General features: G+C 40.2%; 1 protein-coding gene across 1 annotated transcript in view; it reads right to left on the bottom strand.

The window, feature by feature from the left end:
* CCT2 (chaperonin containing TCP1 subunit 2) overlaps positions 1–16,931 on the bottom strand; it is a 181,603-nt gene that overhangs the window by 53,781 nt on the left and 110,891 nt on the right. The window lies entirely within an intron of this gene.

Below are 16,931 nucleotides of genomic sequence, written 5' to 3'. Positions count from 1 at the left end.
ACTGACAAAAATGGTGTACGTGCTGCTGGCCTTCAACCTTCAATGCTCTTCTACCAAACATATGATACGGAAACCGCATGCGACACGTATCGGGTAAATGATATCGCACTACAATCGGGAAGGTAAGTTTTAAGAATACTCCCATTCCACTGTGCTTTGAACCCCACTGAAAGTGTGTGGAGTCAACCAAGTACTAACCTTGCATTATATCTCTGTCACTGCATGACCACTGCATTTCTAAGAAAGTGAAAGGTCTAGTTGCTGTCAACGTTTCTATTCCTATTCCCGAACCCCACAATCTGGAAGAATATCATATGAATGATATGATGAACGATCATGATTGAGAAAACCTTACATTACAGAACTATTCTTCTGGTTTCAATCTCTATTCTGAATATCTCAATCAGTGACCTACCTACCCTACTCAGCATGATGCCAATATTTCAAAGAGCGATTAAACAGTGGCATTTCTACAAAATATATGCTTGTGTTCCTTATTTTGCTATTATGATACAGTATACCAAAATTTTCAATTAGGTGGGAAGTACACCACCTACAACTGAAAAAGAGTAAGAATGTAAAGTTTATCTAGTATGTAACTAAGAAATAATATCATATGAAAAACAAAAGCGCTGACAGCAATTAGACCGTTCACATTCTTAGAAATGCAACGGTCACGTAGTGGCAGAGTTATAGAGCAAGGACAGTAAAGGGCCATATGGCATATAACAAAACTTTCACCCTTATGGAAGTAAAAAAAAACTTTTACTGGGAGGAATCAAACTAGTGACTGTTCAATGTTGGGAAATGTCTGTAAACCATGTCATTGAGATGGAAGAAAAGAATAACATGGAACACATATCAGCTAGTAGATGCCATTGAATGAACTGTAATAAACATGAACGACTCCAACAGGGCCCACAATACCATGGAGGGGATAAAGTAACTTCCAGCAACTAAGACTACTCCCATGCCACTGCCCTCTGAATCCAACTAAACAGTGTCCAGAGTCAACTGTGAGGTTCTTCATTCCATCGAAACTAATACAGTTTAAATACAATTAGAAAATACTGTATTTCTGCGAATCCAAGATGACGCCTTTTTCCCCCAGAATCTCATGTGAAAAATCAAGGTTCGCCTTGCAACCGCAACCTAACAATAATAAACACCACTGGCAGCTACAAAGGTAACCATGCTGCATCCCTTCATCCCCCGCACGTGCATAAAACTCGACCTTCAACGTCCGTGTCTTTATTAGGCTTATAGGCTATATCACTAGCTGCAACAACCGGTTGTACAGTGCCTCTGTGTATGGTCACTGGTTCTCGGGAAATAGTGAAGAGAGCATTCTACTTGGCGGGAGATAGACTCGCAGCGTGGGCGACTGACAATCCCCTGAATAGATTCTTTCAATGTCCCTGTATTAGCCTCTACAAAAAAGTTTATCAAATCTGCAGAATGGCATCAAAACATGCGAGTCTTTGAATTCTTAGAAAGGCCATGGCTACTCAGTGGCAGAGTTATAAGGCATCTACTATACCTGACAGTAAAATTAACAATTTTACAGACAGCAGAATATTTTCGTGATGGACTGTCGTATTGTAAAGACATGTGGAACAGGTATTGTTGGCAAATTTTCAACAGGTTCTCGTCGATATACTTTTTTTTGTAATTTGCTTTGATTCGCACCAACACAGATAGGTCTTACGGTGACGAAGGGTTAGGAAAGGGCTAGGTGTGGGAAGGAAGCGGCTGTGGCTTTAATTAAGGTACAGTCCCAGCATTTGCCTGGTGTAAAAATGGGAAAAGCACAGTAAACCATCTTCAGGGCTGCCGACAGTGACACTGACAATCTCCCGGATGCAAGTTCACAGCTGCGCCCCCCTAACCGTATGGTCAACTCACCCGGTCATCGATATTATGATGCCAATTTTAAGTTAATGGACATTAAACACGCGGAAATAAAGATTAATTGTGCAGCCACAAGAAAATACGGTATAACTAAAGTCAATGTTCCGCGTTAGCATGAAGACAAAGATAGTTTAAAAAGGCATAATTTTTGTTTTTAAATGCCTTCAGTGGCCCGCCACAAGGATGCTTTAAAGAAGGCAAAGATGAAATTGTGAGGCATGTGCGTGAAAAACGCAAGGGTGGAATGGCCCTACCACGGTGCAATAAACTCGTTGACCTTCAACGCACGCGTCTTCATTATACATCGCTAGCCGCTGAAGTCGACCGAAGCCAGCAAATGAGATGTGCTTATACCGGCAGCCGGTTGTACCTGACGCTTAGTAAAAAGTAACATTTTATAGAAAACAGGAATATTTTCCGGATGGATCATCTTATTGTAGAGATCAAGAAGTTAATATGAAGAACCACCTAATCAATACTTTATTTTTTGCCTCAGGCAAAATTGAATATATATTAACACTTACAGAACATGTTTGGACCACTTAGTGGTCATCTTCAGCCGTATAAAGAAAAAACTAAGATGAAAAAACTTTAGGACAATAAGCACAAGTGATACTCTTAGGTTATGATGAAAAAAATTGCCGTGTTGACTGTTTGGTAAAAGTCCTTTGGTAACTCCTCTGTTATAAAATGGCGGTCATCTGATCAGGATATCTTTCCTCTCGTTCTTATTTGGAAAAGATGTTAATTCTGCGCTGTCCAGAGGGTCTGTCTTCGAGCGCGACCTAGTGTAGTAGCGATGTGACACAGTCTGACAGTACGTGCAATACTCTGGAGAGAAGGGAAGTAGAGTTCTGTCGTCATCTAACATATTATGTGAGGGAGGAGTATTGCACGAACTGTCAGATTGTGTCACATCACACACACAACACCATAATTACACTCTGAAATGAACAAGAAAAAATATTCACATGAAACACATTATGTTTTAGCCACAACGATCCTGTTTAGTTCTCAATAGGTAATGGAATTAACTTGTTAACAGGTCGTTTAAAAAAACCACTGGTTGTTCTGATGGTAGCCACTCGTGCAAGTCCATCCTTCCCAGGGTGAACAGTCTCCACCACAGCCAACTTCCAACAGAGAGGAGGAAGATTGTCCTCCTTCAGAAGAATAACTGTTCCAGTAGCTAGGTTCTCCTTGGGACAGGTCCATTTTTTCCTATGCTGCAGTGAGTTCAAGTAATCGGCAGACCACCTCTTCCACAACTGCTGCTGCATTGACTGGATACGCTGCCATCGAGACAATCTGTTGATGGGCAGGTCAGTAATGTCAGGCTCAGGGATGGTTGTAAGGGGGGCACCAATTAGGAAATGAGCAGGTGATAAATAATTAAGGTCACTGGGGTCATTAGATAAGGCAGATAGGGGGCGAGAATTAAGACAGGCTTCTATCTGTGCAGTAAGGGTACATAGCTCCTCAAATGTCAGTAGCGCATTACCCGCAACTCTTCTCAAGTGGTACTTCATGGACTTGACAGCTGCTTCCCACAGTCCGCCAAAGTGTGGAGAGCTGGGAGGTATAAAGTGCCACGTGATGCCTTCCATCGCTAATGAATTCCTTATCTCTTCACAAAAGCTGGTTGAAAGGAATAGTTTTTGGAGATCCTGCATTCTTCTATTGGCACCAATGAAGTTAGTCCCATTATCACTATAGATGATGGAGCATTTCCCACGTCGAGCTATGAATCTCCTCAGGGCTGCCATAAAGGCATCAGTAGAGAGGTCACTCACCACCTCCAGGTGAAGAGCCTTGGTAGCCAGACAGATGAACAATGCAATGTAGCTCTTCGTTGTCTGTTTGCTTCTCACATTTCCCCTCTTGACGAAGAAAGGACCAGCATAATCAGTTCCTACATTAAGAAATGGGCGACTCTGTTGCACTCTGGTAACAGGGAGCTGTCCCATCAGCTGTTCAGCTGTTGACACCTTGAATCTAAAACAGGTCAGGCACTTGTGGATGACTCTTCGAATAACTGCCCTAGCCGTGGGAATCCAGAATCTCTCTCTTAATGATGCAATTACTAATTGAGCACCTGCATGTAAAAGCTTAATGTGTTCTGCCATCACAACAAGGTTTGTGAGAGCATGCTGGGGAGGAAGGATAAGCTGGTGCTTAGTGTCATAAGGTAGTTTTGAATTTACTAGTCTTCCTCCTACCCTTAGCATTCCCTTATCATCTAAGAAAGGATGTAAATCAGCAATTTTACTCTTCCTTGAAATGCAACTCTTAGAGTTGAGACTGGCTATCTCTTGAGCGTAACACACTTGTTGTGCAATTTTGATACAAGAGTGCAAGGCCATCTGCAGCTCTTCATCAAGACTTAAAGGCAGCAGGGTTTCCCTGTCCTCTTCTGAAACTGCTTCTAGTAATGCTGGGTGGTTTGAACACCATTTCCTGAGGTGAAATCCTCCACTCTCTAGTAAATTAATAATTTCAGACTGCAACTGAAGAGCATCCTGGATATCGTCACAGCCGCTTAATAAATCGTCAACATAAAAATCTCTGCGAACAACTTGTGCTACTCTGGGGAACCTCGATTCTTCATCTTCAGGAAGTTGCTGCAGGCATCTGGTAGCTAGGAAGGGTGCTGATGCTGTACCATATGTTACAGTTGTCAGTTCATAGTGAGAGGGTGGGTCCCTAGGTGATTCCCTCCAGATAATCCGCTGAAGTTTCCTATCATCTGCATGAACCATGACTTGCCGATACATTTTAGCAATATCTGCGGTGCAGGCAAAGGTATGCATTCTGAATCTTAGAATGATAGAGTAAAGATCCTGTTGTATTGTCATTCCAACCATTAATATATCATTCAATGAAATATTATTAGAAGTTTTAGAAGATGCATCAAATATAACCCTAATTTTGGTAGTCGAGCTACTAAGCTTAAAAACTGGATGATGGGGTAGATAATAGCTTCCACCTTTATTCCCTGACTGAGTAGATGTATCCACCTTAACCATATGCCCCATCGCCTCATACTCGTGAAGAAAGTTAGAGTACTCGTGCTTAAGTGAGGGCTGCCTGCTGAAACGCCGTTCTAATTGAGTTAGTCTTGACATGGCATGATTGAAGGAGTTTCCCAGAACCTCAGGTTTCTGCTTGAGGGGTAAGCGAACTATGAATCTACCTGTAGCATCCCTAGTAGTATTCTCTGTAAAGTGTTTTTCGGTAGCTCTCTCTTCTCTTGTCATGACTCGTGACGTAAGCTCTTCTATTTCCCAGAACCGTTGTAGTTGCGTGACTAACCTGTCCTCTGACTTCAAGAAACATGTAGTTAGAGTAGGATTTTTCTTTTCCCTACGATGGTAGTGTCCAGCAATAATCCATCCTAGTTCAGTGTCTTGAAGGATAGGATAATCTGGTGATCGAGTTCTGCACCCAGGTTTCAGTAATGAAAAGAAATGTTCTGCGCCTATTAACAATTCAGTGTCACCTGGCTGGAAGAACTTGGGGTCAGCGAGCTTCAAATCAGTGGGCAAGTTCCAATGCTCATGCTGAATGTAACTACTGGGCATGTTACCTGTGATACGTGGAAAGACAGAGCAAGTCATACTCACAGTGAAGTTACTTACAGTGGATTGCAATTCTAACTGAACACTGTACCTTGATTGAGAAATGGAATCATTTATGCCGCTGATTGGTATGGGATTCTTCATTTTCTTAAGGCCTAATCGCTGTGCTAGACCTTCAGTGCAAAGATTAACCTGGCTGCCACTGTCAAGAAGTGCCCGGCAGACCTGCATTTGCCCCCTAGAATCTAGTACCTTGACCATGGAAGTGGACAGCAGAACCCCTACAGGGTCTCTTGTATTGCAGTATGTGTGAGGGGAGTTGGATGCAGTTTGATGGGCTGTACCTCCCTCTCTACCTGATGGATTATGTAATGAGGTGTGATGCTTCCTACTACATAATTTACAACCACGTGATTTGCACTGTTTGGCAGAATGCTGTGTACGCAAACAGTTAAAACATAAGTCCATTTCTTTAACCCTTCTTTGTCTATCTTCCACACTCAGAGCTGCAAACCCTTCACATTTAAATATCGGGTGATTACCATGACAGCAGGGACACTTTATGAGACTGGTAGTGGTGTAAGTGTAACGTGGTTGAGTATCCCCTTGAGGTTTAGGCTTATTTCTGTCAGCTTGTTGTCTGTGCGATGGTGCAGTGTGCTGTGAGCTAGGGAAGTTCTCCAGAGCTTGCCGTTTATGCTCAACAAATGACAGCAAGTCATCAAGTGATGGAACCCGAGTGTCTGCTTGTGATAATTCCCAGTCTCGTCTAGTACAAGCATCAGGTCCTTGAGCATACAGTTGAGTCAAAATAACTTCATGCAGTGGAATGTTAAGTTCTAGGGCCCTGAGCGCATTCAAATGACTATTAAAAGTGTTAGAGTACCTTAACAGTTCTGTGGCTGTTTCACTGGAGACTGATTTTAAAGTTAAGAGTGCCTTAACATGAGTAGCTGCTATTAGTTTCTTGTTCTCAAATCTGTCCTTCAACATTTTCCACGCTACCTCATAATTTGCCTCTGTGATGGGTAAATTTTGAATTAACTGGCTGGCTGGGCCCTTGAGAACAGATGCTAAGTAGTGAAATTTCTGGACACTTGGCAGATTATTGTTGTTATGAATCATAACTTGAAAACTGTCTGAGAATGAGAGCCAGTTTTCGTATTTTCCATCGAAATGTGGAATGTTAATAGCCGGTAACTTTAAACTCGCGACACTGCTGACCTGAGTTTTTCCTGAATCTACCGTGTCGCGTGATGACTCTTCAAGGTTCGCTATTATTTTACTCATTTCGCCCTTTACCTTGTAGTATTTGGTTTCGAATTCGGCACGCGCCTGATCATGAGCTTGCTCGTTTTCAGCGTCTCCTAATTCTAATTCTGACTGCACGTCATCAAACTTCGACATTAATGCACTCATGTCTTCGTATCGCAGTTTAATTTCATGCGAATTCGAATGTTGTTGAGCGATGAAATTCTCAACGAAAGTTTCCGAGTGGGTAAGTTGCGCTTTAAATCGCGACCTCTGCTTAACAAGCTTTTGCCTTGTTGAGGATTCCTGATGGAGGGGGTAAGACAATAACAAGGAGAAAAGGGGAGCCTTAAATGAATAGTACTGACCTGCCTTCAGTTTAGTTTACCTCTGGTGCTGGAACATCGAACCTGGGACTGCCAGATGATGTCATTAAAGTGAACTTCCAAGTATTTCCATGTTACTGTAGAAACTAGTCGTCCATACTACACGCCACGCTGCTTTCACGAGGTCCTCGTGGTGTAGATAATCCGGCCCGGTAATTGGACCATGGTTTGAACGTAAATCACTCACTTAATTTAAATAACAACATTTATTACACTTACGAGACTTATAACACATTATTAATACATAATACTGAGTACTAATGGGCTGATGCCCTCGGTAATAGTCAGTCACATGTTCTCGTGTCCTCTCGCTCGAGGCACCCAAGCATAAGTCTCTCATCCCCTTCCATCCACACCACTTCCTGCTGGTAGCTGAAGGGTGCTGCTATCTGTCCTAGGAAGTGGTAGCGAGCAACTAGGTGGTCTAGCCATAGCTAGGCCGGAACACTACCCTTAATCCCATAATCTCTCAGAACAGCTAACATCCTTTCCCTCAATACTCTGTCAACATGCCTTCTCCAGATCGCAACTTATGAATTTCATATTGGTTCCGTACTTGACAATATAATGTACAGAGATTAAATTCTTATAAAAGAATTTTATTAATAGGTCCACTTGTTCAACACTTATCGTGTTGATTAATAAAAGTTCCTTACAACATTACGACATGTTTCGGCCTATCATATGTGGCCATCTTCAGTTGTAATCAAAATTGATCTATACATTTAAAAAAGTGAAAAGTCATTACAAAGATACATATACAAAACATATAATAATGGCGTGTGGCCTCTGAAGAGGCCGGGTGCAGGTCTTTCGAGTTGACGCCGTATAGGCGACCTGCGCGTCTATGAGAATGGGGCCCTACCTTCGATGAATTCTAATGCTGAAGACGGCACACACACCCAGCCTTCGAGCCATTGGAATTAACCAATGAAGGTTAAAATCACCAACCCGGCCGGGAATCAAACCTGGGACACTCCGGACCAAAGGCCAGCACGCTAACCATTTAGCCATGGAGCTGGACACAAGACATTAAAACTACACATTGATTTAGCAATAAAATTACTGTCCATTCTTTACGGACGTTACTTTACTGATTTGTAAAATAGAGAATGTTCTAGTGATTTCTTCCTTCCAAATAGAATGACACATTGTAAAGGATGTCACTCTAATAAAATTCTGGCATGCTGTTGTGATGAATGCTGGTTGTGATATGACTGAACATATTGCACTTTTAGAACCCTGACAAGTTTTCTGTGGCAATGTATTCAATTTCGCTGATTCGGAACTAAATGGCATATTGAAAAATGGGAAACTTTGAATAATTTTCTCTGAATTTGTCAAATGCCCTGTCTTCCAGCTCTTGATGTTGTTGCTGCCAACACAATAGGTACTGAACAGGTGGCGCCATTAATAAAATTCTCATACACAAATTGAATCTTTGTGCATGCTCCAGATCAATTAAACACAACTGTCTATTCCTCTCATAACATTTTTCAATTACCTGGCGGATCTGATTGTGACAGACTCTCTATGATCTGAAACCACACTAGCTTTCATACAATATACTCTCAATGAATGATCGCACCCTCCCTTCCAAAATGCCGGTGAACACTTACACGGGTATACTGATCAATGAAATATCTTGATAGTTGTTGCAATCTTTCCTGTTCTCTTGCTTATAGATGGGTGCAATTATTGACAAATCAGAAGGTACCTTACTAACATTCTATGCTAATCTTATTATGTACTTTGACTGCCTTCCCATTACATTTCACAATTTCATGCTTAATTTTATCTATTCTTAGTGTTTTATGATAATGGAGTTTATTTATCATCCTTTCCACTTGAGCATAATTTCAATATCAGCATTGTCCTCCTCCCCATGAGTTCCGTCACGGTCAACTTGAAGTTCAGGCCTGCTACACATGACAGTTCCATAGTGATGACGTCGGTCTTTTAGTGCAGCGATATGGAGGCACGAGTCTTGTTTACATGGTGGTTTCGTAGCACATTGTTATTTCAATGTTATTAGAGGTGTTCGTTCGTGTTTAAAAGTGATAACTGTATGAAAACGCATCAGTAAAGGATGTATTTTCAGCAACAGTATGTGTTAAATACTATAGCACTCTAATATGAGCAGCCTGATGTTAGGACGTATTGCTAGGTTATGTGATAGGTTAGGTGAACCCACTGAGCTATTATGAACTGTCTACAGTACTCTAAAGTTTATCATTTAATTATGATTATTATAATAATAAAGTGTTAGTGTAGTGTGTGCTCCTCTTTGCAAAATGGGGCGAACGTGTAGTGTGCTTGGATGTATATCCAATTACCGTTCTAATAAGGAGGTGGCTATCTCAACATTTGCATTTCCTAGCAATAAGGAGAAGCGAGCTAAATGGTTTCATGCTATACACCGATCTAATTTTGAACCCAGTAAATATGCCTGTGTCTGTATTAAACATTTTTCCAAAAATCAGATAATTTGAGTTGATACTGCAAAATGAACAGATGGTTCCATTTTAAGTATGCCTAGGGTGAAGCCAAAATTAACTGATGATGCTGTGCTAACTATATTTCTTGGGCAGCCGTCATATATGTCTCAACCAACACCTGCCAAACGAAAATCGCCAGAAGAAAGGAGAGAGGATATTTTGAAGAATGACGAGCTAAGCTTCAAGATAAGGTCTGAAGGAGACAAGATATCAAATTACGAGGACTTACTGGGTAAGATAACAACCCTAAATATACTTAATTTTCTATCGAAATTGATGTCGATAAAGTTTTGTTTTACAACCTTCAAACCAGAGACATTCTGACTGTCGAGATATCTATTACAATTTTCAATGACTTAAGTCTGCAAGTTTGCTTAAATGGTTGCAAGATACCTTATAAAATACTGTATATAGCTGGATTTTAGGAGATTAGTCTGCTGTGTATCACATGCTCAACAGTTGAATGTTTACTGAGTCATTTGAATGCCTTTAGTAACTCATCTACATCAGGGGATAAGGTTAATAAGTTAAAAAGTATGTGTTTAACTCTAGATGACCGTACGAATGAGTTATTGAATTGAATTTGGCTATCACTACATCAAGGGACTTAGAAATTGATTTCAATAGTGCATCAGTATTGTTTTACACAGCAGGGTACATTCCGCACTGTTTATTAAGAAATGTCTATGGATGTGCTGATTGTAAAACACTTATTACATTGAACAAAGAATTGTCAACAGTAGGACTGAATGATGAAACAAATTCATACTTGCTAAAGCTGTGGAGGGCTACACTTTTTCTCAGACCTTGATATCTGATTTTGAAAATGCCTTTTTGAACACCGGAAGTCACCGCGATGAATCCTTTTGAAAATGAAAGTTGAAGAAACTGGCAATTACTGTGATAAGTGTGTGTGTGGTAGTGTTCATTAGTACTGTGTCTAAGATCTGCCACATTTTGGGAAACATTTTTAGTAACAATTACTCAAAAATAATTGATGATGATGCTTGCTGTTTTAAGGGGCCTAACATCGAAGGTTATCGGCCCCTAATAGAACGAGATGGACGACACGATATATGACAGTTAAGATTTTAAAATATATCCACTGACTAGAGTAAAAAAAAAAATTAATTTTTTTTTTTAATGGTCAAAAAAATTAACAACATCGTGCACACAAACAAGCATAAAATGATATTTTAGAGACAACAGTTCACTTATTGAGCATCAAATGATTTGTTACGGAGGGCTACATGTTAATTCAGGCCTTGATATCTGATTCAAAGATGTATTTTTAAACAGTGGAAATTGTATGGATGTTTCTTTCAATGTTTTGATAATGGAAGTTGAAAAACCTGGTAATTTCTGTGACAAGTGTGGGTGTGAGCTGCGAGTTAATGAGTGTTGTGTCCAAGATCCATCATATCATGGCACATACTTTTGCTAACTGTCATCCATAAATAATTAATAAAACAATGTGTTGAAATAAGTGTAATATAAAGGCATTTTAGAGACAGCAACAGTCTGCCGAGTGACCATCATACTACTTTTCAAGTTGTGGAAAGCAACACGTTAACTCAGACCTTGATATCTCATTCAGTAGTAATTGTAGGGATATTTCTTTCAATGTTTTGATAATGAAAGTTGAAAAACCTGGTATATTCTGTGAGAAGTGTAAATGTATGCTGCAGAGTTAATGATTGTTGTGTCCACGATCTATCATATCATGCAAATATTTTTCCTGTCATTCATAAGTAGGGTAGCATCCTGCTTCATTAATTTACTGAGCTCAGAACATTTTAAGCAAGTCTCGGACATATGGGAGTAACGGAGACCCACTCCCATTTGACAGGCGAGGGACTCCTTGGAAACAATTTGGTGAAAGAAATGGAATTCGATGGGGAGCTATCAATATTAATGGGGCTTATGGAAGAAAGAAAGTAGAACTGGCTGAGTCAGCAAAGAGGATGCATCTGGATGTGCTAGGAGTAAGTGATATTCGGGTAAGGGGAGATAACGAGGAAGAGATAGGAGATTTTAAAGTGTACTTGACGGGTGTTAGAAAGGGAAGGGCAGTCTGGGGTAGGGCTCTTTATCAGGAATACCATTGCACACAACATAGTTTCTGTTAGGCATGTAAATGAGCGAATGATGTGGGTAGATTTGTCAGTTGGAGGAATTAGGACCAGAATTGCCTCCGTGTATTCACCATATGAGGGTGCAGATGAGGATGAGTTGACAAGTTTTATGAAGCACTGAGGTACATCATGGTCAGGGTCAACAGCAAGGATAGAATAGTGCTAATGGGCAATTTCAATGCGAGGGTTGGAACTAGAACTGAAGGATACGAAAGGGTGATTGGTAAATGTGGGGAAGATATGGAAGCTAATGGAAATGGAAAGCGTTTGCTGGACTTCTGTGCTAGAATGGGTTTAGCAGTTACGAATACATTCTTCAAGCATAAGGCTATTCACCGCTACACATAGGAGGCTAGGGGTACCAGATCCATAATAAACTATATCTTAACCGACTTTGAATTCAGGAAATCTGTTAGGAATGTACGAGTTTTCCAAGATATTTCTCGATGATACAGACCACTATCTGATCTGTAGTGAACTAAGTATCTCTAGGCCTAGGGTAGAGAAAGTGAAATCTGTCTGCAAACGAATAAGGGTAGAAAATCTCCAGGATGAGGAAATTAGACAGAAATACAGGGATATGATTAGTGAGAAATTTCGAACAGTGGACAGTAAGCAGGTTCAGGATATAGAAAGTGAATGGGTGGCATACAGGGATGCTGTAGTAGAAACAGCAAGGGAATGCCTAGGAACAACTGTGTGTAAAGATGGGAAAAGGCAAACATCTTGGTGGAACGATGAAGTGAGAGCAGCATGTGAACGTAAACAAGGTCCGAGGCAGACAGGGATTTGTATGTAGATGAAAAAAACCGAGTGAAACAAATAGTTGTTGAATCCAAAAAGAAGTCATGGGAAGATTTTGGTAATAACCTGGAAAGGCTAGGTCAAGCAGCAGGGAAACCTTTCTAGACAGTAATAAAGAATCTTAGGAAGGGAGCTAAAAAGGAAATGAGCAGTGTTTTGAGTAATTCAGGTGAACTCATAATAGATCCCAGGGAATCACTGGAGAGGTGGAGGGAATATTTTGAACATCATCTCAATGTAAAAGGAAATCATCCTGGTGGTGTTGCGAATAGCCAAGCTCATGGGGGGGGGAGGAAAATGATGGTGAAATTACGCTTGAGGAAGTGGAAAGGATTGTCATAAAGCAGCAGGAATAGATGAAATTAGACCTGAAATGGTGAAGTATAGTGGGAAGGCAGGGATGAAATGGCTTCATAGAGTAGTAAAATTAGCGTGGAGAGTTGGTAAGGTACCTTCAGATTGGACAAAAGCAGTAATTGCATCTATTTCTAAGCAAGGGGACAGGAAGGATTGCAACAACTATTGAGGTATCTCATTGATTACTATACCAGGCAAAGTATTAATTGGCATCTTGGAAGGGAGGGTGCGATCAGTCGTTGAGAGGAAGTTGGATGAAAACCAGTGTGGTTTCAGACCACAGAGAGGCTGTCAGGATCAGATTTTCAGTATGCGCCAGGTAATTGAAAAATGCTACGAGAGGAACAGGCAGTTGTGTTTATGTTTCGTAGATCTAGAGAAAGCATATGACAGGGTACAAAGGGAAAAGCTGTTCGATATACTGGGGGGACTATGGAATTAAAGGTAGATTATTAAAATCAAACAAAGGCATATATGTTGAAAATTGGGCTTCAGTGAGAATAGGTGGTAGAATGAGTTCTTGGTTCAGGGTACTTACAGGGGTTTGACAAGACTGTAATCTTTCACCTTCGCTGTTCGTAATTTACATGGATCATCTGCTGAAAGGTATAAAATGGCAGGGAGGGATTCAGTTAGGTGGAAATGTAGTAAGCAGTCTGGCCTATGCTGATGACTTGGTCTAATGGCAGATTGTACCGAAAGCCTGCAGTCTAATATCTTGGAACTTGAAAATAGGTGCAATGAGTATGCCATGAAAATTAGCCTCTCGAAGACTAAATTGATGTTAGTAGGTAAGAAATTCAACAGAACTGAATGTCAGATTGGTGATACAAAGCTAGAAGAGGTCGATAATTTCAAGTACAGTATTTAGGTTGTGTGTTCTCCCAGGATGGTAACATAGAAAATAAGATTGAATCAAGATGTAGTAAAGCTAATGCAGTGAGCTCGCAGTTGCGATCAACAGTATTCTGTAAGAAGGAAGTTAGCTCCCATAATGAAACTGTCTTTACATCGGTCTATTTTCAGACCAACTTTGCCCCTCCCTTCCAAGATGCCTTCATAAGTTAGAAGTAACATACATGAAAGTAGCAAGAATGATTGCTGGTACAAACAGGTGGGAACAATCTCAGGAGGGTACTTGGAATGAGGGGATAAAGGCTAATTTTGGAATGAACTCTATGGATGAAGCCGTACGCAAAAACCGGCTTCAGTGGTGGGGTCATGTGAGGCGAATGGAGGAGGATAGGTTACCTAGGAGAATAATGGACTCTGTTATGGAGGGTAAGAGAAATAGAGGTAGACCAAGACGAGGATGGTTAGACTAATTTTTTAACGATTTAAAGATAAGGAGATATGGAACTAAATGAGGCCACAACACTAGTTGCAAATCGAGGATTGTGGCGACGTTTAGTAAATTCACAGAGGCTTGCAGACTGAACGCTGAAAGGCATAACAGTCTATAATGACAATGTATGTATGTATGTATGTATGTATGTATGTATGTATGTATGTATGTATGTATGTATGTATGCATGCATGCATGCATGTTCATAAGTAATTAATTAATAAGACTATGTGCTCAAATAAGTGTAATATAATGGCCTTTTAGAAACAGCAACAGTTTGCCTAGTGACCATCATACCACTTTTCAAATTGTGGAAAGCTACACATTAACTCAGACCTTGATATCTGAGTCAAGGATGTATTTTTATACAGTGGAAATCGTAGGGATGTTTATTTCAATGTTTTGATAATGAAAGTTGAAAAACCTCTGACAAGTGTGGGTGTGTGCTGAGTTAATGAGTGTTGCGACAAAGATCTGTCATATTTTGGAAAATATGTTTTTTAGTTATTCACGTGCTCAGACAGGCATAAAAGAATGACATTGCTTTGAGAGAAAACCATATGCCTAGTCACCATCATTGTACAGTCCAGGTGAGTAGCCTTCAGTCAAACATTTTACAATATGCAATATACTACCTTGCGTGCATATATTTGTGTAATCGTATGTATTCTTTTAATAGTGTTTCTTCAATGTTATGTGTTTATATATTATTATTTCCTTTTCTTTGTCACATTATGATAAAAAGTATCGTGTCAGCAATATAGGAATTGCACGCGACGACGGAGAGTGAGCACTATACGCATGACGTCGCAACTGTTGGTAGCAGGCCTCTATATAACAAGATGGCCGTGGCTCGGTTGTTCGCAATGTCAACAGAAAGATTACCATTTACATTGAGAATGGTTCACTCTGTTTCTTTCATCTATGTACATTTCCCTGCCTACATCAGTCCTTGCTTTAAAGCCATTTCTGTTCTACTGTATTTACGCGAATAATACCCGCACATTTTAAAAAAAATTTTAGGGCACGAAATTGGGATGCGGTTTTTTGCGTCAAAATTGGCATTTCTTTTTTTTCAAAATGAGCCTACCTAAAGTTAGGATGCGGGGATTATTCGCGTAAATACAGTATCTTCTTTTTTATGTTTACAAGCTGCTTTCACTTCACCTTTCCACCAAAATGCTCATTTTTTCCCATATTTACACACAGTTGTTAGTAGGCATTCCCTTACATTTTCTACTACAGCATCCTGAACCCTCTTACTGTCTAATACAGTAAAACCTCGTTAATTCGAAGTCGTTGGGACGAAAAAATCAGACTTCAAATTACGTGATTTCAAATTAACCACCAATTCGCAATTCAGAAGTACCAACCCTTGCCGCGCTACAAAATATTCTAAGGCCCGTTACTGCATGCAGTTAACCTTGATTCACAGTTTATACCTTTCAAATACCATGAAAAAAGAACTATTTCCAAAATGTATTCAAGAAGGTGCATTTACAGTATTCAAATAATGCACTCGGATATCTCACTGGTAAACATAACCTCACGCAACGAAAGAAAGAAGAAAAGAAATCTATGCTGGCTCCCATGTGCAAGTGCTTTATTAATTGGATTACTATACTGTATGCATTTTAGATGACTTGTATTTATTTACACAAAAAGTACCCGATGCCCTTAAAATAGAACTTTCCCATGACTCTATCCTTGTACGATTTCCCGCCATGGCACTTCTCTCGTACTTCAGTAATGTAAACACTTGCCGTGTCACAAAGTATTCTAAGACACATTAATACATGCAATCACCTCGATTCACAGTTTAAACCTTTCAAATGCCATGGAAAAAACTATTTCCGAAATGTATCCAACAAGATGCATTTACAATGTTCAAATAATGCACCTGGATAAAACACTGACAAACATAACCTCACGCAACGTAAGAAAAAAAAATTGCACAATTCAAAGACGAGGATAAATTATGCCGATTCCCCGATGAAAATACCGTATTTCACGGCATAATCGTCGCCACAGCGTAATCGTCGCATCCTTTATTTTCAATACAAAATGCATTATTTTTTTGGATTTCTGTACTGTTTGCATTTTTATATGCTTTGTACTGGCATGGAAAGTGCCCGACGCCCTTAAAACATTGTAGCTTATCAAACTTTCCTATGACAAGGGGATAAAGTATCTCGTGCCCATGTGCATTGCAACGCACTACTATGACCCCCATCCCTCACCCTTGTACGATTTCCCGGCTGGCAATTTATCTTTTAAAACCATAAGACCGTTTGGGCTCACATTAAAATAAAGCAATGCAGTTTCACCGGCAATGACAATATTGTACGGTGCCTACGAATTTATTACATGAGCCACGTTTTTTCGTCAACTGTCGGCATCGCCAGTGTTCGCGGATTCTGTTTTCCCGCACACTGCCTGTTGCGTGATATTACAGCGTTCCTTAAAAGGTTGAATACAAAAGAATTCCGATTTCATTCAACTTAGCAATCATGAAGCGCACTGTAGACCCACCGAAGTGAGTGTAAGTGCGGAAAGCTACCCCTCCACGTTCTGGAACACGCGTTCCAATATGACGCGGAGCGGATAAATTTTGAGTTGAAATTATTCTGTAGCATACTATTGTTTTAAAATGTAAAGGCAGTTTC

This window comes from Anabrus simplex, chromosome 3, assembly GCF_040414725.1.
Source record: "Anabrus simplex isolate iqAnaSimp1 chromosome 3, ASM4041472v1, whole genome shotgun sequence".
NCBI classification, from domain to species: domain Eukaryota; kingdom Metazoa; phylum Arthropoda; class Insecta; order Orthoptera; family Tettigoniidae; genus Anabrus; species Anabrus simplex.
The sequence above is the reverse complement of the archived record's forward strand: the minus strand, read 5'-3'. Positions and strand labels throughout refer to the sequence as shown.